General features: G+C 42.8%; 1 protein-coding gene and 1 long non-coding RNA gene across 2 annotated transcripts in view; both read right to left on the bottom strand.

Annotated features, from left to right (window-relative positions):
• Positions 1-8,001, bottom strand: part of LOC138177350 (uncharacterized) — a 10,653-nt gene extending 2,652 nt beyond the window's left edge. The window contains exons 1-2 of the long non-coding RNA XR_011172482.1: positions 7,865-8,001; positions 2,581-2,696 (exon numbers count right to left, since the gene is read on the bottom strand). This is a non-coding gene — a long non-coding RNA (uncharacterized lncRNA). The remainder of the gene's footprint in view (positions 1-2,580; positions 2,697-7,864) is intronic.
• The window catches only part of PRPF19 (pre-mRNA processing factor 19), a 353,360-nt gene that overhangs the window by 133,723 nt on the left and 197,596 nt on the right, over positions 1-22,041 (bottom strand). The window lies entirely within an intron of this gene.

The raw sequence follows: 22,041 nt of genomic DNA, 5'->3' as shown, positions 1-22,041 counted from the left end.
AGGAAGGAAGGAAGGAAGGAAGGAAGGAAGGAAGGAAGGAAGGAAGGGAGGGAGGGAGGGAAGGAGGGAGGAAAGGAATTAAACTGCTTGACTCCATAATTAAAAGAAACATTGAAATATGACAGAGCTTGAGTTAAGCAAACATTAGTGCTGAGAGCTGTCCAAGAGTGAACCGGCTGCCTTAGGAGACAGGAGGCAGCTGGGTAGTTCAGTGGCTAGAGCCCTGGGCCTGGAGCCAAGAAGACCTGTGCTCAGATGCTGCCTCAGACACTCACTATCTGGTGACCCTGGGCAAGTGATTTACCTTCCGTTTGCTTCTGTTTCCTCGTCCATAAAATCAGAATGACAGGAACACTTGTCTCCCAGGGTTTTTGTGAGGATCCAATGAGATGCTATTTGTAAAGTGTTCAGTGTCGTGCCCGGCACACAGTAGGCACGCTACTGTAGGCTTTTTCCCTTCCCTTTCCTTAGTAGGTTTTCCCTCCCTGGGGTCTTTAAGCAGAGGTGGGATGAGACTCATCTGAAGCTTTCTTCTTCAGAGTACTTTATATCCAGAGCTGTACGGGAGCTTAGAGGCCATCTAGTCCATTATAATCCAACATTTTACAGGTGAGGAAACAGGTGAGGTAAAGCCCACGACATTCAGGGACATACAGACTGAGCCAGATGCCCCTGAGCTCCCTTCCAGCTCTGACACTGTGATTTTCTGTGACGAGCTTCTCAGGAAGATAGTCCACATTTTTTTATCCTCATTTTACAGATAAGGAAACTGAGGCTCAGGGTATAAGTGACTTGCTCAGGGTCACCCAGCTAGTAAGTGGGGAGGAGCATATTTGAACCCAGATATCCCTGACCTCAAGGTCACCCCCTCTATTGACTAGGCTGCCCTGCTTTTCATTATAAGCAACATTCATGGATCAGTTGCCCAAAGGGACCCAACCCATTTTCATTCCTATTGAAGGAGACTTTACAAGATCTGTGAAAAGCCTGAAACCACTTGGCTTTATCTATGAATCCTCAGCTTCACATACACATCTGACTGGCACTGAGCAGGGCAACCTAGTCAACAATACAGCTACAATCAATATTTGGATTGTCTTTACATTCAAATGTATTCACAATATTGTTCATCACATTTAAGTGATAAATCTCTGATTTGGAAAAAATAAATCTGCAAACATCTATTGCTGATGAAGTACCAACCTTCCCAGAAGCAGGAGAATGGATTGGATGACCTCTTGCCCTTCTTCTAGGGCATACCAAAGCAGTTGTTCCATTTAATTGACTCTGTATTTTATTTTTGTTTGTTTGTTTATTCTCTTTTTTAAAAAAAGGAAATCTACTCACTTGAGGCCAAGGATTATAAAATCCACAGTAAGAAGGGACTTAAAACTAATCCTTTTATTTTACAAATGAGGAAATTAAGGCCTCGTGAGAGGAAAAGTAGGTCTTCCTCCAAGGTGTTAATGTTCACCTAAGGCCACACAAACCATTTTATAGCCAGAATTAAGGCCTGAAGTTCTGTTTTCTAATTCAAGGTCCTTCCAACTCCACCACCCTGCTCCTTAATCTCACTTTCCCTTGGGCTGTGTGGTCCAAGGCATTTTCCACTTTCCAGTCAAGTGTAAGCTGTGAAGAGTTCTAAGATGATCTGTTTGCCTTCCATGGCAAAGGGGAATAAGAGAGAGATAACTATTGTGGGGGGCAGGGTGACCATGAAGATAAAAGGTAACATGAGAGCCAGAGAGACCTCAGGACCTGGAGCCAAGAGTCTTGGGTCTGATGCTCTCCATCACTGAACTAGCTTTATGAAGTCCCTACAATGTGCCAGGTCCTGTGCTTCCCTGAAATGACATGGTGTGTGATGTTCTGGCTCTATGACCTAGGGAAGGACACCAGCCCTCTGAGCCTTTTTCCCATCTATAAAATACAGAAAATAATCCTTGTATCACCTGCCTCACTCAGTTATTATGAGGAAAATATTGTTTAAGCTCAAAGTTCAACAAACACTGGAGTCGTGAATATTTTCAGTGCTTATTGTGGTTCCTTTTCTGAGTATTTCAGTGTGGAAATATGTATTTTCCCTTAAAATCCTACCTGTCGGAATGGACCAACATTTTCAACATCGCTGGAATATCAGATAGCAACAGTGGCTTGTGTGGCCTGTGAGCCATCCAGCCCGTGGCCATCTCCCCCAAGATTCCCCTCTCTTGGTCTGGGTAGACATCATCCCAGCCCATGGTCCCTCCCGAGGATATGACGGCATGTTCCCCGCCACAAGTGAGTAGCGGAGGTGACCTTTTCCACTGGAAGCCTCAGCCCCGATGTCTATCTTGGCAACGCTATCACTCAATTGCCCTATCAGTTCCATCTGTGGCTTTCCATTTCCGGCCCTTGAGAGGGCCTTCCCCTGATTCCCGGGGCCAGGCAAGAGCTGGGCTGTGCCTCCCAGAATGGCTCCCTTGCCGAAGCAGCTCGTCCCTGGTCTCCCGCCTCCCAAGGAAGTGGGATCAGCCATGAAGACCAAGATGCAGTGGGATGAGGGGGGACCCAGCAGGGAAGGAACCAGTTCAAACCCACCTCAGTGGAAAATTCCTCTTCTACCACATCCTTCAGCTGTTTACCAGCTCGAAGTGATTCTGGTATCCTGAGATGAAAAGAGGCTTTACCCTCTTACCACCAGTCTAAAGGAAACACTGAAATAGAAACAAAGTATTGAGAGACAAAGAAAAGAAAGAGAGAAGGAGAACAACGGGGAGGGAGAGAAAGAGAAAGGATAATAATAGCTCAGTCTTATTCACTCACAGCAGCCCCTGGTGCAAAGCTTGGCCAACCTCATGCGATCACAAGTTTAGAGCTTTGGAAGGGAGCTCAGAGGCCATTGAGTGCAGCCCTGTCTTTTTACAGAAAGGGAAACTGAGGCTTAGCAAGAGGAAACAACTTGCCCAAGATCACCTGTAGAAGAGCCAGAATTTGAACTCGGGTGCTATAATTCCAAGTTCATCACTCCAAATCTAGCTCTTTCCACTGAAGCACACTGCCTTGTAAAATAAACAAACAAAGTATTACCAAGAAAATAACGACATAGATTCAGAACTGGAAGAAGCCTCAGAGACTGTCTCAGAAGCCTTTGCTCTGAGGAAACTGAAGCCCAGATAAGTCATGATATTTGTCCATCCCACAGGTGAGCAGAGCCAGGATTTGAACCTAGGCCTTCTGACTCCAAAGCCTTTCTACTGTATCTCACTGACTCCTCTCCCACAATTACTACCTGTGTGACTTGTTCAAAGTCACACAACCTTCCTGCGTTCCAGTTTCCTCACCTGTAAGATGAAGTAAAGGATTAGATTCAATGGCCCCGAGGTGCCTTCAGCTGGCTCTCAGATCCTTCTTCCTTGCTACCTTCCTTTGATTTATTTCCACCATGTTTTCTTTTCCTCTCCCAGGTTTCTGCTTTCTTTTTGCTTAGCCCCAGCCAATTTGCTCCTTTTAGTATATTAAGCATTGGTTCCATCCAACCATGTCCAATGCCCTGTTGGAGTTGCCGGGGAAGATGCAAAGTTTGGACAAGTACCCTCACTGCTCTCCAGGAGTTTGCCTTCTAGCAGAAAAGGCCACTGGAACATATACAAGTACATACAGAAGACAGGCAAGATGCACACATGGTAATTTGGGGAGGAAGGGTACCAGCAGCTAGGGAAATGCGCTGAAGAAGGAAACAGCAAAACCACTCCAGGGTCTTTGCTAAGAAAGCCCCAAAATGGAGTCACAAAGAGACAGACGAGATTTTAAAAAGACTAAACAGCAAACAAAGCTTTAAAACACTATATAAACACTAGCTCTTCTCATTATTATTCTTTACAATGCTTTGCCAACCTTAAGGCTCTATATAATTAGATGGCTATTATCCCTATAGCAACCTTTTCTGTGGTATCAAAGACCTGGAAACAAAGCGGGTGCTTGTTGACTGGGGACTGGCTAAAATTGGGCTGCGTGAATGTAAGGAAATACTACTGTGCCATGAAAGGATGGATATGAAGAATTCAGGGAATTGTGGCAAGACAGAGGAAATGGTGCCAAGTGAAGGAGGCACATCCTGCACAGTATCTCCAACAATGTAAGTGGAAAGCAGAAACCAGAGCATGAATTCTGCATCATTAAAACGATCGAGCTCAGTCCAAGCAAAAAATGGAGTCAAAGTCCCTCCTCCCCTTCCTTACAGATTCTCTTCCTCTTTGCAGGGGTCTGTGGGTGTGGAATGGCTGATGTGTTGGTTGGTTTTATTGCTTTTTCCTCCTTTTTTCTTTTTAATTATAAGAGGATGGCTAAAGAGGGGAAAGGTATACACACATTCAGAAATGAAGATATATTAAGAGATAGCAATAAAATATTTGCAAATGATGGCTTCCATGGACTAGATTTGATGGTGGGGAGGCTTCTTGCTTACTCTTTGGCTCATCCCCCTACACTCGGAAGTGTCAGCATTTGGCTCATGGTCTCCACAACAAAATGAAGAGAGTCCTCAGTCATGTACAAGCACTCAGACTAACAAAACACCAAATAAAGGACAGGCTTTATTTATACCAACAAGGGAAAGTCTGCCACAACTGACACCCAACCCTGTAAACAGTTAAGCTTTTAGTGACCTCTTCAGTCAGCCTCATCTCCTCTAAGCATCTGGACAGTTCTCTAGGTTTATATAACCAGAGGGTCAATCCCTTTTCCTGGATCTCCAGCATCCACATGACTCACAGTGCCGATTAAAGTTAAGGTCTATGTTTGTCCCTCTACCTCATGGCTCTGTCCCTCACTGCTCCTCAGTTCCATTTTCTGCTTGGCCCAGAACTTCCTTATCTCTCCAGCCAATGCCATCTCTGGAGCCACATCGTGCCCTGCTGCGGGTATGCAGTGTTCCTGGATGGGCTGTGTAGATGTCCAGATGTCCTGCTTCACACCATATCAGGGAACCAAGTCTGAACCTCAGTGTAGCCCTTCAATTCTGTCTTTTTCAGCTCTGGCATTCTCTGTCATGGCCCTGGCTTTCTTGCTCTCCATTTTAAAGCCAACTCTAAGAGTGTGGTCCAGGTACATGAGGAAGCTATGAAGCAATAAATCATTCTCCACAGGGGGTTAAAGAGGTGATGGAAATACTAAGGGCCAGACAAAGCTTTATCAAAGAGCTGTCCTTGTCAACTGGAATTTACAGAGTCGGGGTAGGGAAAGGAGTGAAATGGCGAAACCTACATTTTAGAAACATCATTATGGTAACTACGAAATCTGGAGAAGGAAATGGCAACGTATTCTGGTATCTTTGCCAAGAAAACCCCATGGACAGTATTAAGATGCTAAAAGACATGACATTGGAAGATGAACCCCCCAGATCAGAAGGGCCTGGTCTGCTATGGACATGACTGAATGACTAAACAAGAACAAGCTATGAAACATCTCCTGAAGGAGATTATCATTGAAGCCATAACTGAGTTCTGGTCAGGCGAGGCCATGAGCATCTTGCTTATTAACAGCCTTGGATGTGTCTTTGCATATTTTGGGTGAGTTAAACAAAGCCCCTCCTATGTGTTTTCTCAGCCTTAGTGTTCTCATGGGAGTCAAAGGGCCCTTTTCTTTTGTTGTGGAGATCTAGACACAAGCCAAATTCTGATGGTTTTTCAGGGGAAGGCCCCAAGTTGGGACATAAGCCAAAAAGTTACTAAGTGAGGAGTCCACACAATTTAGCTGAGTTCCTATAAACTCAGAGTAAATTTAGGTTCTGAGTCACAGCGTTCCTCATTCTCCCTATCTCCCAAGATTATTGTGAGGCTCGGGTAGGATAATACATGAAAACCACTCTGGAGCCATGAAGCGCCAGAGAATGTGATTCTCTGTGATTCATGTACCTATCAATGGTCCACTCTCAACTACAGATTTTGTGGCATAGAAATAATCCCAGGAGAACTCCAGCTCTTGCCATGCAGACCTCTACCCTGCCTCTATTATGCCACCCAGTCCAGAGTTATTTCACTATCAACACAATCAACCTGAATCCAGCCTGGTCAGGGAGACAAATCTTTTGGGGAAACACAAAAGATCCCAAAGTCAAATAGAAAGGGTTTGGGAAATAGCTGCTGTTTCAGATATGTAGGGCTGTCCAAAGCAGCCTTTCCTCCGAGTACGAATTAACCTTGACGAGCTGGGTGGGGATGAGAGAGGCAAGGACCTGATTTTGTTCTGCAATAGTTCAGGGACATCAAAGTTTCCTTTGAAAGGTGGTTTTGCCCAAACGCCCACATAAAAACCGGAAAACAATGCTGCTTGTTGGGTTGCATCTTTATCAGCTCCATCTCAACAGCCACCACCCCTAGAGAGGAGTTGGCAAAAAGGGGGGTTGGGCTGGGGAGGAGGAGGTCGAGATAGGGAATCTCTTAGCCTTCCACGTCTGGTAGGCTTCCTCCAGTGGGAGCCATGGCTAGAAATGAAGATCTGAAAGGAGCTATGTCTACAAGAGCAGGGGCAATGGAAAACAGGAGCCTCTAGATAAGTCAGGGTCAGGAGAATCTGCTGTCCGTAAGGGGATGCAGCAGGGAGGGGGACACAGAGAAGGGGGCGAGGTAGAACTGTACATCTGGTCACTCAATAAGCAAGAGCTTATGAAGTGGCAGGCACTGTGCTCCCAGCCTGTACTTTACTGGCCCGTTATGGCCGTGGCCACAGAAGGATCATCATCATGCACTTAGAGCTGAAAGGGACCTAGTCCATGGTGCTTATTTTAGAGATGATGTCTTTTCATTCTTTCTGTACGATGCCCTCCCGAGACCACTGTATTAACAAGGAGGCTGATGCCCATGTAGACTCAATAAGAATTTAGGAAAGTCATAATAATAGCAATAATAATAGTGAATAGCTAGCATTTATATGGTGTTTTAAGGCTTTGAAGGAACTTTATAAAGGTTATCTCATTTGATGCTCACAACAAGCCTGGGAGGCAGGTGCTATTATTGCCCCCATCTTACAGATGAGGAAAATGAGGCCGAGAGAGGGTCAGAGGTTTGTCTACAGTTAGTCAAGGCCTGAAGTTTGATTTAAGTTCAGAGCTCTGTCCCCTGGCCACCTAGCTTCCTACTTATTTAGTAGCTACAGTCCAGGGCATTCTGACAGGTACTAGGGGAGATACAAAAGTGTTCATGTACAACATAGTCCCTGCCCTCCTACAGCTCATGGTATAATGGGGAACGTCGGGCTAGAATCTAGTCACTAGATGACCTATAAAATCTTTTCAAGCTCAAATCCTAAGTCTCTATCATCATATCCAGGAAACTGAGGAAACTGAGTCATGCCCTGGGTCACATAGCTAGTAACTGACTGGGGTAAGATTTGAATTCTGGTCTTCCTGACTTACTCCATGCTGCCTCAGATACTGTCTGTGGCAGCGTGATGAGATAATAAGACCACTAGACAGAGTCAGGAGAGAGCAGAGTTCAAGTCCTTGCTCCAGCTATTAGTAATTGCATAACATTACTTAATCACTTTGAAACTAAGTTTTCTTATCTATGAAATGGGGTTAATATTATACTTTTTGATACCTGCCTCATAGGTGTCATATGAGAAAAGTTCCTTGTAAATCTTGAAATGTGACTAAAGTGGGAATTTAATATAAGGCAGAGCAAGCCTGGAAGGAAGCTAGGAAGGATTGCATGGAAGGCATTATGGAAGGGTCACACGAAATAGGCATGGACAGAGGGAGAGATGCATTGTCTGAAAGAAGCAGATCTCAGACACTAGTTATGTGACCTGGACAAGTCACTTAGCCTCTCCATGCCTTGGTTTCCTCATCTGTAAAAAAAGGAATAATGATACTTATAGTACTCACCTGAACCTATTATCTTTCCTCTGAAACCCTTCCCTCTTCTGAACGTCTCTATAATTGTTGATTGAAGGCGCAATCATCTCCCCAGATGCTCAAGTACTTGGACCATCACGTGGAGGAAAGAGTAGGTGTGTCCTATTTGACCCTAGGGGGCAAAACCAGGAGCCATAGGGGGAAATTATGAAGGGGTAAATTGAGGCTTGATGTCAGGAAAAACTTGCTAACAATTAGAGCTAACAATTAGTAGAATAGGTTGCTTGGGGAAAGAAACCCACACTAAAGACTGAGAGACAGCTGGCTTTGGAGATGAGAGATCAGGTTCAATTCTTGATGTTATAACCTACTGCCTGTATGACCTTAGAAAAGTCCCTTGACATCTTTGAGCACCAACTTTCTCAGTTGTAAATGAGGAGCAATGTATCCAGATCAACGCTAACTTACATCTTTCGGTCCTATCAATCCTCTGGTACCATTTGACTTCATGCTATCAAAACAAAGAAAAATCTCTAAGGGTGGAATACTATCAAATGGTACCAGAGGACTGAGAGATTTCAGCCATCTCAGGCAGAAGGGACTCAACATCCTCCTAGGGAAAAGATCCCCTGGCCTTCCTCCATCATTTAGTGCCCCATCCCACCACATCACTTAGAATGACGATCTCTTCTTTCTACCCGACAGAAATCTCTCCTGCTACCATTCAATTGATCCACCTCAGTGGGCTATGGAAGGTCCCTGTGATAGACCCACAAGCTCACTCTGGGGGTGGTGGGCTGGCTAAAGGCCTGTTTGCCACATAGCTTTATATGGTAATCAAATGACATGAGACTTCCCTTCTCTTGATTGTCACAGCCATGTAGAACGGATTCTCACTGCAAATTCAGGGCTTCTTAAGGAACTTCATCAGTCACCTGCAGGAGCATGGCCGTGATGAACTCCCACCTTGAAAAATGGGTGATTTCTTATGAATATCCTCTTTTTCAACCCCCAATTTTCCTTTGTTTCCAAGCTTGTCTTCAATGAAATAAATGCTTCAAGCTAGGGAAGGAAAGGCATAAGATCCTTTCCTTCTGTAATTGTTCCCTTCAGCTTCCAGGGACTTTCCTGCTGAAAGTACCTTGTATTTATCTTACACGCACTCAGGGCACACAAATGGACCCACCTAGCGTCTCCCGTGATAAGTTCCTTGGTGCAGAGATTGCTTCATTTTTGTCTTTTTATCACCAGAACCCAGCAGAGTAAGTGATTAATACACATTTGTTGGAGAAGAAAATGGCACATCACTGCAGTATCTTTGCCAAGAAAACCCCAAATGGGATCACAAAGAATTGGACAGGACTGAAAAAATGACCTAATAGCAGCATTTGGTGATTAATTGGTTGATAATTTGGAGTAAATAGCTAGGCTCACCATGCTTCAGATGTATGAGCAATAGATCTCCAAGCACACTGAAATCTGTATCTCATTGTGAGAAGGCAATTGTGTTCTTACAGACTGGAAACAGAGCAAAAGCAGAGGAAGGGAATAATTGATGGCCTGCCAGGGAACGCTATTGACCTTGGGGGTCCCTTCATGGGGGGTAGCCCCCTCCTACCAACGTGCGTTATTAATCCCATCTTGGCCATTCATTCTCCACTCAGTCGAGGTTTGTTCTGTGGTAAAGAGCCGCCCTATGAAGTAGGTGTACATGTGCCTTCTGAGTCTTTGGAGGACAGGTAACTGTTCAGAATAGCAGCTTCTTTCTAAAATGTTACCTAGATATTCTAAAAACAAACACACGGCAGCTCTCCAGAGTTACTTTTAACTCTACTCAGAGTAAGCATTTTTTCTGTCTAGCTCTGGAGAATTAAAACATGTTCAAGTTCACTTTCAGAAATCCCTTTCTTCTTCTTAAACTATACAACCACCTATAGAAAGAAACATTTAAATAAACAACATAAACCATGAGCGTATAGAAAGCATAAGCTCCAAACTGTTCGTAATTTCATAAAAGTGTGGATCTGCTTTATCTTTCTTCTCCATATCTTCACTACAGATGGCAATCTATCATCAACACTGCCATCACATTACTGTTTAATAGCCATCAGTCAGCAGACTCTGTGGCGTGTAACCACCTCCTATGTCCAATCCGTTCTTCACTCGAAATGTGAGGAGTTCCTGTTATTGGCCAGCACTGATGTCATTTCAATTATTGAGACCAAAATCAGGAGTCCTGACTCTTCAGAGTCCTGACCAAATTTATGCATGGCTTTTGACTTGTATTTTCAACGCAGGCATTGTAATATCCCTTTAAGCCCAGCTCCCTGTGGTTGCTATGTAGCATGCTGGCTTTCTAATCAAAGAGCCATCAGTTCTGAACTGTTCATAAAGCTTTTGTTCCTCTGAAAAACACACATTTTTTGTGCCTCTCTCATGACCTTATCACATCTGGGCTTCTTTAGCACTTCTGTCATCAGAATCTGTTTCTGCACACCTGCCCCTGCCTTTCCTTGTCCTACCTCCTGTACTCCATGGTAATGATTCCAGAGACCTCGTCCAATCTCATTTATTCCTTTTATTTCCAGCACAGGGACCCAACAGTAGCATGCACTTGACAAATGTTTGTTGAATGAAGAGGGGAATAGTGTTTCCACTTATTCCTTATGCAGATGGGACAATGTGAACACCAGTGATGAGATGAAACAAGGCATCGGTGGAAGGTTGCTGCTCTGTTCAAAGCAACATAAATGCAGCTCCTTATTTAATCAGGGCATCATAACCACAGAGCTAGATAGGGAAAATATCCTATTGAAGCTCACTTAGGGCTCACACACAGTAACAGCATTAGCTAGAATATTAAGGCTTAGATCCTTTCAAGGCCTTTGGATTAGAGAGCCAGTTTTCTACATAGAAAACATGAGGAGCTGGGCTTCCAGCCATGGCAACATGTACATATTGAAGGCATAACTTTAGCTCTGAGTAATGGAAAAAGTAATGGGAGGTTGAAAAATTCTGCTGAATGAAGGCAATTCAAGGCTCTTCCCATCAGCCTCAGAGTTTGGAATGAAGACAGTGCTGACTAATACTGCCCTAAATCCTCATATTTCGGCTGAATAACTTAGGGCCCACCAGAGTTGTAAATCATCGTGTTATTGAAAAGAGATTTATATTTTAATATGGTTTGCATACCTTGAAATGTCCTCTCTGAGTAAGTTTAAATATAACTGTGTGGCAAGTACAATAATGCTCATTTTTAGACTCACTCTGTAACGTTTAAGACCAAAGTTACTATTCTGAGCTATTCCATTTTCTATGGCGGCAGATCTAGACACTCGAGATTCAAGAGATACACCCACACTTGACTAAAACAGATCTGAAGTCAGTAGAGCAGGGGTCCAACTTCAGGGCCATCCAAGGGAGTGCTTGGACCCTGCTCTTCCAAACCAATCACTCCACCACTAGGGTGGAGACTTTCTAGACTTTCTAGGATTCAAAAAACCATCCATTTTAAGGTCTCTATGTTTCAAAGCAATATACTAAGTTTATCCAGTTAACTCCTTCACCAATTACTCTTTACTATCAGAACAAATATTTTCCTCCCCACCATCAAACCAAATATAGGTTCACTGGACCAGAATCATTCATGAAATAATAATGATAAATTAAATAATAATTATAAATTTTAAAAATGACTGCTGACTTCTAAATTCTACTTTCACATTTACAATGCTCTTTCATTCTCACAAGTCTGTGAGATAATTATTCATGTTGAGCGAGTGAGTGATTATCCCTGTTTTACAAATAGGGAAACTGAGACCTAGAGAAAGGAAATGACTTGACTGTGTTTCACAGTTATCCTACTCACAGAGCTGTAACTTGAACCCTATCTGTCTGACTCCAAATCCAGTGCTGATTCTGCTGTACTGCAGTTGCCTCTCTGCCTCTGATAGAAGCAGAGTCCTGAATTATTTCACATCTACTAGCTAGAGAGAACAGAAAAAAAGCTGTCAAACTTGGTTTCCCAGGCTGATCAAGATTCCATAAGCACAGAGCCCTGACCACAGTAAGTGTTTAATAAATGTTTTTTGAGTTTAATTTAATTTAATTGAAAGAGTTTATGACAAATCCTGCCCCCATTTTCCACAAAATTCTCTCATACATTTAGTTCAATTGAATAATTCCACTCTTCCAATCTTTTTGTAATGCAAATACAGTCTTGATACCTAAACTAGGCAGAGACAAAGCAAAGAAGAAAACTATAGTTCAATATCCTTAATGACCACTGATATAAAAATTCTAAATAAAATATTAGCAAGTCAGCTCAAACAACATATTAAAAAATTACATACTACAACGAATTGAGCTTATAGCAGGAACATAAGGTTGATTCAACATAAGGAAGAATTAAAATATAGTGGCTATAAAATAAATATAATGAACCAAATTAATCATATAAAAATCACATGATTATATCAATAGATACTGAAAAGGGTTTTGACAAAAAATCCAACACTTAGTTAGCACTATTAAAAATTTTGGAAATCACAGGTGTCAGTTGACTTTTCCTTAATATAGTAAATGGTATTTATCTAAATCTAAGAGGAGAAAAGTTAGAAACCTTTCCAATAAGATTAGCAATAAAATAAGAATACCTATTATTATCACTACTATTTAACATAGTACTAGAAATGCAAGCTATAGCAATAGGGAAAAAAAAGCAAAAAAAACAAACAAACCCAACCCAGAGAATAAATACAGACAAAGAGAGAACAAAATGATTTTTTTTGTGCAGAGAATATATACTTAGAGAACCTTAGAGAATCGACTAAAATTAATTAAATTAATAACCTCAGCAAAGTTGTAGGATATAAAATAAATCCACATAAATCATCAGCGTTGCTGTATATAGCCCACAAAAGCCAGCAGGAAGAATTAGAAAGAGAAATTATATTTAAAGCAACTATTGAAATTATAAAACACTTGGGAGTGTATCTTCCAAAGTTTACCTAGGGACTGTTTGGATCTAGCTATAAAACACTCTTCGAAGATATAAAGACAGATCTAAACAAATCGAGAAACACTAATTGCTCATGGATAGGCAGAGTCACTATAATAAAAATGACGAACTACATAAATTGATTTATTTGTTCGGTACTGTACAAATAAAATTCTTCAAAGAATATTTTTAGAGCTAGAAAAATAATAACAAAATTCATACGGAGGAACAAAAGATCAAGAATCTCATGGGCAATAATGGGGGGGGGGGAAGGCAAGAAGGGGATCTATCAGTACCAGACTTCAAATTTTACTACAAAGCAGCAAGTATTAAAATGATTTAGTATTTACGGGTTTTTTTTTTTTAGAGAAAAAAAGTCAGTCAGTGGAACAGAATAGGTTCGCAACATACAGAAACTAACAATGTAGCCTAGTGTTTGTTAAGCCCAAAGACCCCCATAACTGGTCAAAGGGCTTGCTATTGGACAAAAACTTCTGTGAACCTAGATAGCAGTCAGGCAGAAATTAGATTTTTTTTAAATGAATATCACATACTATATAACAAGACATGTTCCAAATAGATCTATACATATATAAACATATATATATATAAACTTATATATATATATATATGTAGCCACAACATTAAAAAAAAAACCCTAAGGGAGCAAGGAAGAAAAGAGTTCATCACTAAACAAGTGACAGAGAGGACCACATTAGATAAAAAGGATAGTTTTGATTACAGAAAATTTCAAAGCTTTTGCACAAACAAATCTAATATAGTAAAAATTAGAAGAAAATGGGATAACTCAGAAAAATTCTTCACAATTTTTCTGATAAAGTTTTCATTTCTAAGTCTTATAAGGAACAGTTTTAAATTTATAAGATTAAGAGACATTCTACAACAAATAAATTGTCAAAGGATATGAACAGGCAGTTATCAAAGAAAAATACTAAACTATTAACAATAGTGTGAAAATTTTCTCTAAATCACTGATTTGATTATCAGTGATTCAGAGAAAATTTTCACACATCAATTAGGGCAACTCTGAAATTCCACCTCATGCCTATCAGGTTGGCAGAGATGATAAAGGACAATATGGCGAATGTCAGAGGGGCTGTGGGAAAATAGGTATCACTTTGTATCATTGTTGGAACTGGGAACTGCTGTTGATGGAAAGGTTTGGAACAATGCCCAGGAGATTAACTGTTTTGACCCAGCTCTGTGGCTATTAGGCCTACTATATCTCAGAGAAATCAATGAAAGAGGTAATGAATCTATACATACAAAAAGATTTCTAGCAGCTCTTTCTGTAGTAGCTGAAAATTGTTAACTAAAGAGCCATCCTCCCACTGAAGAATAACTTAACAAACTGTGGTATATGACTGTCACGAATGCCTTGAGAAATAACAGAATGGACACTTCCTGAGGCAGCTCAGAAGACCTTTATGAACTGCTATAAAGCAAAGGGAGCAGAAGTAAAGGAACGATAATGTTGATGGGGGCAACACTACAGAAAAAAACAACCTTGAACAACTGCAGAACTCTGAGCAGCATGACGACAAGCCACAAGTCCAAAAGAAGGAAGATGAAACACACCACTCACCTCCTTCAAGAGAGGTGATGACCTTAAAATGCACAAAGAGATGTAGGTTTTCAGACATGGTTTATGTGGGAATTTGTTTTGCTTCAGACTATGAGATGTGCATAGAGTGATTTGTTTGGAGATTTTTAAAAAATTTGCTCCGAGTTGAGGGGAGGTAGTGTGTAGGTAGGTATGTGGGGGAAACAGATTAATTTTAAAAACTTGTTCCCTGAAAAACAATTAAATTTATTAAAATTTTTAAAATAACCCAATCGCCATTTATTATGTGTTTATGTGCTAGATACATATAAAACGCAACAATCTCGTTGGTTCCCACCCCCAAGCATCGTTCCCGCCCCAGCACCTCACTTACAGCACTTTGTTCCAACCTCTCGTGCAATTTCATTTTACAGCTAATTATGTATGGTTTATGGATAATTATGTATGTATGGCTTGGGCTTTTTTTTTTAATATTTACTTGTGTGTGTGTAAATGGTGTTTCCTTTAAAGAAGGTTCATAGGACCTTGATCCTAAAAGGACCTTGGAAGTCATCTGGCCCAAACTACTCATTTCCTTTTACCTGCTTTGCTCTCCCTGCTCATCTCCATTCCTTCTGATCATTGGGGAGAAGCTCTCAATCAACAAGTCTTTCCTGGGCATCTCCTCCACGAACATCCCCAATGATCTGGAGAAATGGAGGCCCTTCCCTCTGGTCCAGTCAGGGTGCAGATGTAGGATGTTGCATGCTAATAGCAACTCAGATGAGCCAATGACACTACTAAGGAGAACTCACAATCACTCACTTCCCCACCCTGGGGAAAAGCTGGAGAAAAAAATGAGTGAATAAAACCACTGATGGACTCTGTTACATCAGGACCCAGCCTCAGGCCCAAGAACATCTCTGTCTCAAGTCCTGTGCCTGTGAGGATGGGTATTTGTGTCATTCTTAATTTTAATTTAACTTCTTAGAATGCAATCAACACAATGCAATATACCATGTCCACACAACCCAATGGAAATTGGGGAGAGGGGATATGCCATCCAGGCAGCTATGGAGCAATTAAATAAACCTTCAAATTAAAGAAAGGGGTTAGCCTCTTCCTCTTTAACAGAATTCAGCCCAACCTGTTATTAAAGGCGCAGACTTAATAACAGGGATCTTAGATTCTTCTCAAAGGCTCCGTCTTAATAATAGATTGGGAGGATTTCCCTTAGAGGGAAAATAGCAAATTCTGTCTAAGCAGCTAAACAGCCAATTTTCTCCTTTTTACTAAGATTGAAGAAAACTAAACCCCAGGGCCTCCCACAGCAACGCAGACAAACACATGAATGTCCTTATATACACATGGATATGGAATAATCATCCCTTCCACTGGGAGGTGGGGGAGGGGAAAGGAGGACTTTTAGCTCCATAGCCCTGACAAATCCCTACTCTTCTTTCATGATGAGGTCATGGGACTGTGATCCTAAAAGGACCTGGGAAGTCATCTGGCCCCAAGTACTCACTTCCTCTAAGAGGGAAACGAAGGCCCAGACATATGTATTGACTCATCCAAGGTAGCACATCTAGCAAGAGGCAGAATTGGAATTTGCATCTCCATCGATCTGCCTTTCCACTAAGCCGCCCCTGGGCTGGGCACCAACAAACTTCTCCCATGGCAGGCTGTAGAAGTCTAAAAATCTCATTGGTGCCAGATTACCCACTATGTGGTTGGTTTTTGTTTTACAGCTTATTTATTCTCCTTATTTGGGGCACAGGGCATAGGTGGGGATTTATTGAAATCAACCGTTTGTTCTGGGTTGCTGGAGCCCTGGCCCAATTTGTAATTCACACTGTTGAGGTTCCTTCCAAACTCTAATTCTAACTAGACTAAAACCTCAGCCTTTGGGGGGCGGGGGGGAACCACCACCCTTTTAGGTCCTTTCTTATAGCTTCATAAAAATGCTTGTTTCTTGCTTCCTGTGAGTGGATGGCTTTGACTATTTATAATCATCCCCGCCCCGGGACCTCACTTATAGCACTTTGTTCCAACCTCTCGTGCAATTTCATTTTATGGTTAATTATGTATGGTTTATGGTTAATTATGTATGTATGGCTTGGGTTTTTTTTAATATTTACTTGTGTGTGTAAATGGTGTTCCATGAGTCAAAATACATTCCATTTTTTTGTCTTTGTTTCTTTAGTACCTAGTATTTGAAAGAGTGAATATCTTCTTCCTTGCATCTTCCTCCATCAGAGCTTAAGAGGCAGCATCTGAGTGGGCTTTAAAGGAGAGAGGGCATTCTGAACTGAGAGAGGAATGTGAACAAAGGCAAAGAGGAGGGAAAGGGGCAGGGTGTGTCTGGGAGACAGTGATCCCACTTGATGGGAGGGTAGATACAAGGGAAGGGATGGAAAGATGGGGGTGGTACCAGCTTATGGAGAGCATGTATCCCAGACGAAAGAAAGGGACCTCCGGCCCTGGAGAATCCTAGCTAGAGAGCAGGCAGGGACCCAGAGGTCATCTTGACCACCCTGCCTGGCTTGTTCCAGATGAGGCAACTCAAGGCTGGGGTGGTTGTGACTTGCCTCACAGCACAGGTTGTAAGTATCAGAGGCAGCATTTGAACTCAGGGTCTCTCATTCCAGATTCAGGGGTTCAGAGGCTCAGAGGAAACTGAGGCCCAAAGTGGCTAAGTGATTTGCCATGAGTCAGTGATCATTCCACCATCCACAGCATCAAAACCCTCCAGGAGAAGGACTAAGGCTTAGCAGATAGGACTGAGGGGAGGTTGTGGGACTTATTCCTGGGCTCAGGCTGTCAGTATCTGGGAGATTTAAAAATGAACACCAAAGAGTTTTTTTGTGCTGTATCATGCAGTGCCCCAGCCAAGGGACGCGATTAAAAATACATGCCAGACAGCTTATAGCCCTCTGAGGCCCTGACAGTAGGAAATTGTTCCCTGTGAAAGAAAGTTACAATTTAATTTAATTTGAATGGATTTCCTGGATTCTTTGGACTTTTATAAGAGAGGAGTTTCTGGCTGTAGTCCTCCCATTCCTTCAGGGAGAGCAGGACCTGAGATAACAGGGTAAGGATAATGTGCTGTGAGCTGATCCAGCACTCTGGAACAGAAGGCAACACCACTAAGAATACCACAGGCCACATACCATAGTCCTGTCCTGGGTCATTCTCACAGTTGATCCCCTCTGCTGAGAATGACTGTGCAATAGAATTGGTGGCTGACTTGACTAAGAAATCACCAAAGGTTCTAAAATATAGTGACCCCACCCACCCACCCAGACCGGCCAGAGCACAGGGCCTATGGTTCCAGTGGGGTGGGATCTGCATGTCAGAACCAAAGGCATAACCAAGGCAGGGCCTTAGGGCTTTTCTCTCCTCTCCCACAGTTACCACCTTGGTTCAGGCTCTCCTTCCTCACCCAGCCTCAACTCTCCCTACTTCCAGTGTCTCCTCTCTCCCTCCCAACCTCCACTCAGCTACCAAAATAATTTTCCTTAGTTGGGAGATCTGACCATGTGAGTCCCTAACTCACCCAACCTTACTCAACCTTAGGGGCTTCCTATTGCCTTTAGGATAAAAATAGAAACTTCTCTATTTGGTGTTCATAGTCTTTCACAACTCAGCCTTAACCTCCTTCCAGACTAACTGGACATTCATCTTCCTACCGCAATCCAGTTCAACTGGCTTTCTCTCTATTCTTCAACAAGACACTCTATCTTCCATCTCTCTGCCCTGGCAGTGGCCATCCCACAGTCCTGAACTTCCTTCCCTCTTAGAGGTCTCTCCCCCCTTAAAATGGAACTCAGACCTTTGGCACGAAGCCTTCCCAGATCTCCACAGCAAGTGCCCTTCTCCCCAAATCACTGTCTATTTAGCTACCTTGTATACATTTTTATTTATTAACTTTGAATTTAATATGCATTTGTACGTCTAGATGTAAACGTAGATGTAGAATAGATAAAAACATAGGCATATAAAGATAGATATAGAAATAGACAAAGAGATAGATATATGAGAGAGATATGGAGATAGACAGACAGACAACCGATAGATGGATAGACAGACAGATAGACAAACAGACGAAGGGATGGATGGACAGAAGGACAGACAGACAGATAGATGTGTTTTTTGTCCCCAGCACTAAAATGTGAAGTTCTTGCAAGTAGGGATTCTTTGTATTTGGAGCCCCAGAGTCTGGTATAGTGCCTGGCATTTAAGAAATTCTTTTGATTGACTGATTAATTTAGAAGTATTGATGACCCTTCCAGGATATCAGCAGCTTAGAAACTGCTGAGCTTGTCACTTCATTAGCAATCTTCACAACAACCCTGTGAGTTATTATCCCCATTTTATAGATAAGAAAACCAAGGAAGCTAGGGGTTTACCCAGCTAGTGTCTGAGGCAGGATTTGAACTCAGGTCTTCCTGACTATGTTCTATCTGTTTTACCACCTCGCTGCCTATAACAGCAAGTGAAACATTTTATCCATGGTATCTTATTTGTTTCTCACGACAACCCTGTGAAGAGGTGCTGCTATTATCCCCATTTTACAGAACAGAAAACTGAGGCTTGGAGAAATTAACTAAAGTGACTGGGGTCATATAAGCAGTAAAAGTCTGAGGTGGAATTTGAACCTAGACTCTGAGTCCAACTCTACTCCTTCTCAGATCGGTGTTTGACTTAGGGTAAGCATGAGAAGAAGCTGGAGAGACCAAAGGGCCCCCAATTAAGAGAAGGGACCTTAACCCTCATTCTGAGGCCATCTTGTCCAACCGCTTCATTTTATATATGAGGAAACAGAGGCAAAGAGACGGAAAGTGACTTGCCCAGTGTCATACAGTTAGTAAGTAGATGTGTGATTCAAACCCAGGTCCTCTGAGTTCATGCTCTAATACTCTTCCCGTTGTAGCAGAAGCAGAACTACACGGCATTTCATCTATTACCCAGAGAACTGGCAATTTGGCTAACCCAGAGGATTTTAAATATCAGACCATGAGCAAGAATAGCAGCAAATAATCTAGAGATCAAAATTAAAATCACTCACACTTCAAGGGTATTTTAAGGTCTACCAAGAACTGTTTTCACAACAAATTTATATAGTTATGGTTTTATTACCCATGTTTTACAGATGGAGAAATTGAGACATGAGTTGGATAGTGTCACATAGCTAGTAAGGTGTCAGACTTGGAACTAGAGCCATAATTAGCTTTTCTTTCCTTCTTCCCTTCCTTCCTTTCTTCCTTCCTTCCTTCCTTCCTCCCTCCCTCCCTCCCTCCCTTCCTTCCTTCCTCCTTCCTTCCTTCCTTCCTTCCTTCCTTCCTTCCTTCCTTCCTTCCTTCTTTCCTTCCTCTTTTCCTCCCTTCCTTCCTTTCACCTTGAAAACCATAGTTGTTCCTGGCGGGGAATACTCCTCAGACATGTTGCAAGCAGCCAGGTCTGGAACACCACCTGCCAACCCCCTTCCCCCAACACACACACAATCACTTTTTAAAGCCCCATTCCAAAGCCACTTTTAAAGTCGTCTCCAAAGTTTGAGGCCAAAATTCTCACCAGAATAGCCCTCCTCCACCAGCGTGCTCTCAGCCTCCTCATTCAGAGGCCCCATCCCCCACATGCACAGACCCCGAGATATATTTGAGGCCCGAACTCAGGAGGAATGACGTCCACCAGATGCCTCCCCTGGGGCCCTGTTTACAGCCCCGATTTTCAGCTCTAACCATTGGTCTGTGTTACTTCAGGAGCCAGCAATGATTGTCAGCAAGTGATAAGACTCTGAATTTCCGCAGATAGCTGAGCATTTTGCAAGCTTGAATTTCCCAGCAGGGACCTATGGGCAAGGCAACATTTTCACAATTGCATGCCCCTCTCCCACAATGGAACGGGAAGCAGGACTCTGATTCAGGAAATCTGTAAAAGCTCCAGCCTGTTGCATGGCCCTGGACAATTCAGTTCCGTTCAGCAAAATCTGTTTGCTACAAAGAAGTGGATTTGATTGAAGTCATTTTCTTTCCCTCTTTACTCAGGGTCTTCAGCGCAGGAAGAGGGGAGGGGAGGAGAGGACAGCCTACAAAGTTAGAATATTCTGAAGACAAGCATGAGGGAGTATGGGGGACATACTGGATTTGCAGACAAACATCCTGGGCCCAGTTCTGCCTCAGGCGCGGTCTTTATGACCCTAGACAGGTTCTGGGTCTCACTTTCCTCTGCTGTAAAATGAGATCCCTCTTACACTGAATCTAAGCTCCCATTTTGAGCGAATGGGGGCTATGGATCCATACAGGTGAACGGTGCTGCAATGTCATTCCTTCTATTGTTCTACGATCTTAGGAGGGATTTACAATCTTAAAGGGAGCTAGGGGAAAGCGACCAGCAGAGAGGACAGAACTTCCGTGGTCAGTTTGTGAAATACCTGGACCAGAAGCTCACAGGATGAGAGAGTTATGCCCCTGGGGGAGAGTCCTCAAGCTAGCTGAACGTTGATCTATCAAAGAATTGGAGCCTAGGGTCCCTGAAATTCTACACCACATACTCTGTTCGCGGGCAGCCAGGTGGTTCAGAGGATAAAGGGCTGGACCTGGAGTCAGGGAGACCTGAGTTCAAATTCGACCTCAGACACTCCCTAGCTGTGTGACCCTGGGCAAGTCACTTCACCCTGTCTACCTCAGTTTCCTCATCTGTAAAATGAGCTTCAGAAGGAAATAGCGAACCACTCCATGATCTTTGCCAAGGAAACCCCAAATGGGGTCCCAAGGAGTTGGACATGACTGAAAAATGACTGAACAACAACATGGTCATAGAATGTCCCAACTAGGACCTTAGGACTCGATGGGTCAGAGCTGGGAGGAGCCTTAGAACCTAGAAAGGGCTAGAAGAAAACTTGGAGATCCTCTTATCTAACTCTCCTATCTTACACGTCAGAAAACTGGATCCCAGAGGGACTTGTTCAATGTCCAACAAGCAGTAAAGAGAGACGCCCCCCTCTGGGTAACCCTCCTCCGATTCTTTGCTCCTTCAGTCTCCACCTTCACCTTCCATCTGTCTCTCCTCTCTCCTCCCCCTTCTTTCCCAGGCCCTTCTATTCCCACCCTTCTCTGGCACCGAATCTGGATCACAAGACTGAGCTGAGAAAGACATTTCAGAGATTATCCAGTGGTTTGAATTCAAGGAGCTCATGTTCTAGGAGGAAACTGAAGCCTAGAGAAAAGGACCTTTTTCACATTCACAGTCACGGGCAGAAGTGCAACTAGACTCCATCGTTCTGCTGGGTTGCTGGGTTTTCCACTACCTCAGTGGTTCTCAAAGTTGAGTCTACCCCAGGACCCTATCTGGAGGTCTCATAAAATCAAACTTATTTTTAAAAGATACTAAGATGTTTTAATTTCTAACCCAATAAATTTCATTAAATATATCTCAAATAAATGAAAGCTCTTTGGGGTCCTCAACAATTTTTGAGAGTATATAGGGGTACTGATGCCAAAAACTTTCAGAGCCACTGCATTTTTCTGTTCTCTCTCTCTCTCTCTCTCTCTCTCTCTCTCTCTCTCTCTCTCTCTCTCTCTCTCTCTCTCTCTCTCTCTCTCTGTCTCTGTCTCTCTGTCTCTGTCTCTGTCTCTCTCT

The sequence above is a fragment of the Petaurus breviceps genome, unplaced genomic scaffold (assembly GCF_028583685.1).
Source record: "Petaurus breviceps papuanus isolate PSGF00001 unplaced genomic scaffold, PetGlider_PUasm1.0 90397, whole genome shotgun sequence".
Lineage (NCBI taxonomy): Eukaryota > Metazoa > Chordata > Mammalia > Diprotodontia > Petauridae > Petaurus > Petaurus breviceps.
The sequence above is the reverse complement of the archived record's forward strand: the minus strand, read 5'-3'. Positions and strand labels throughout refer to the sequence as shown.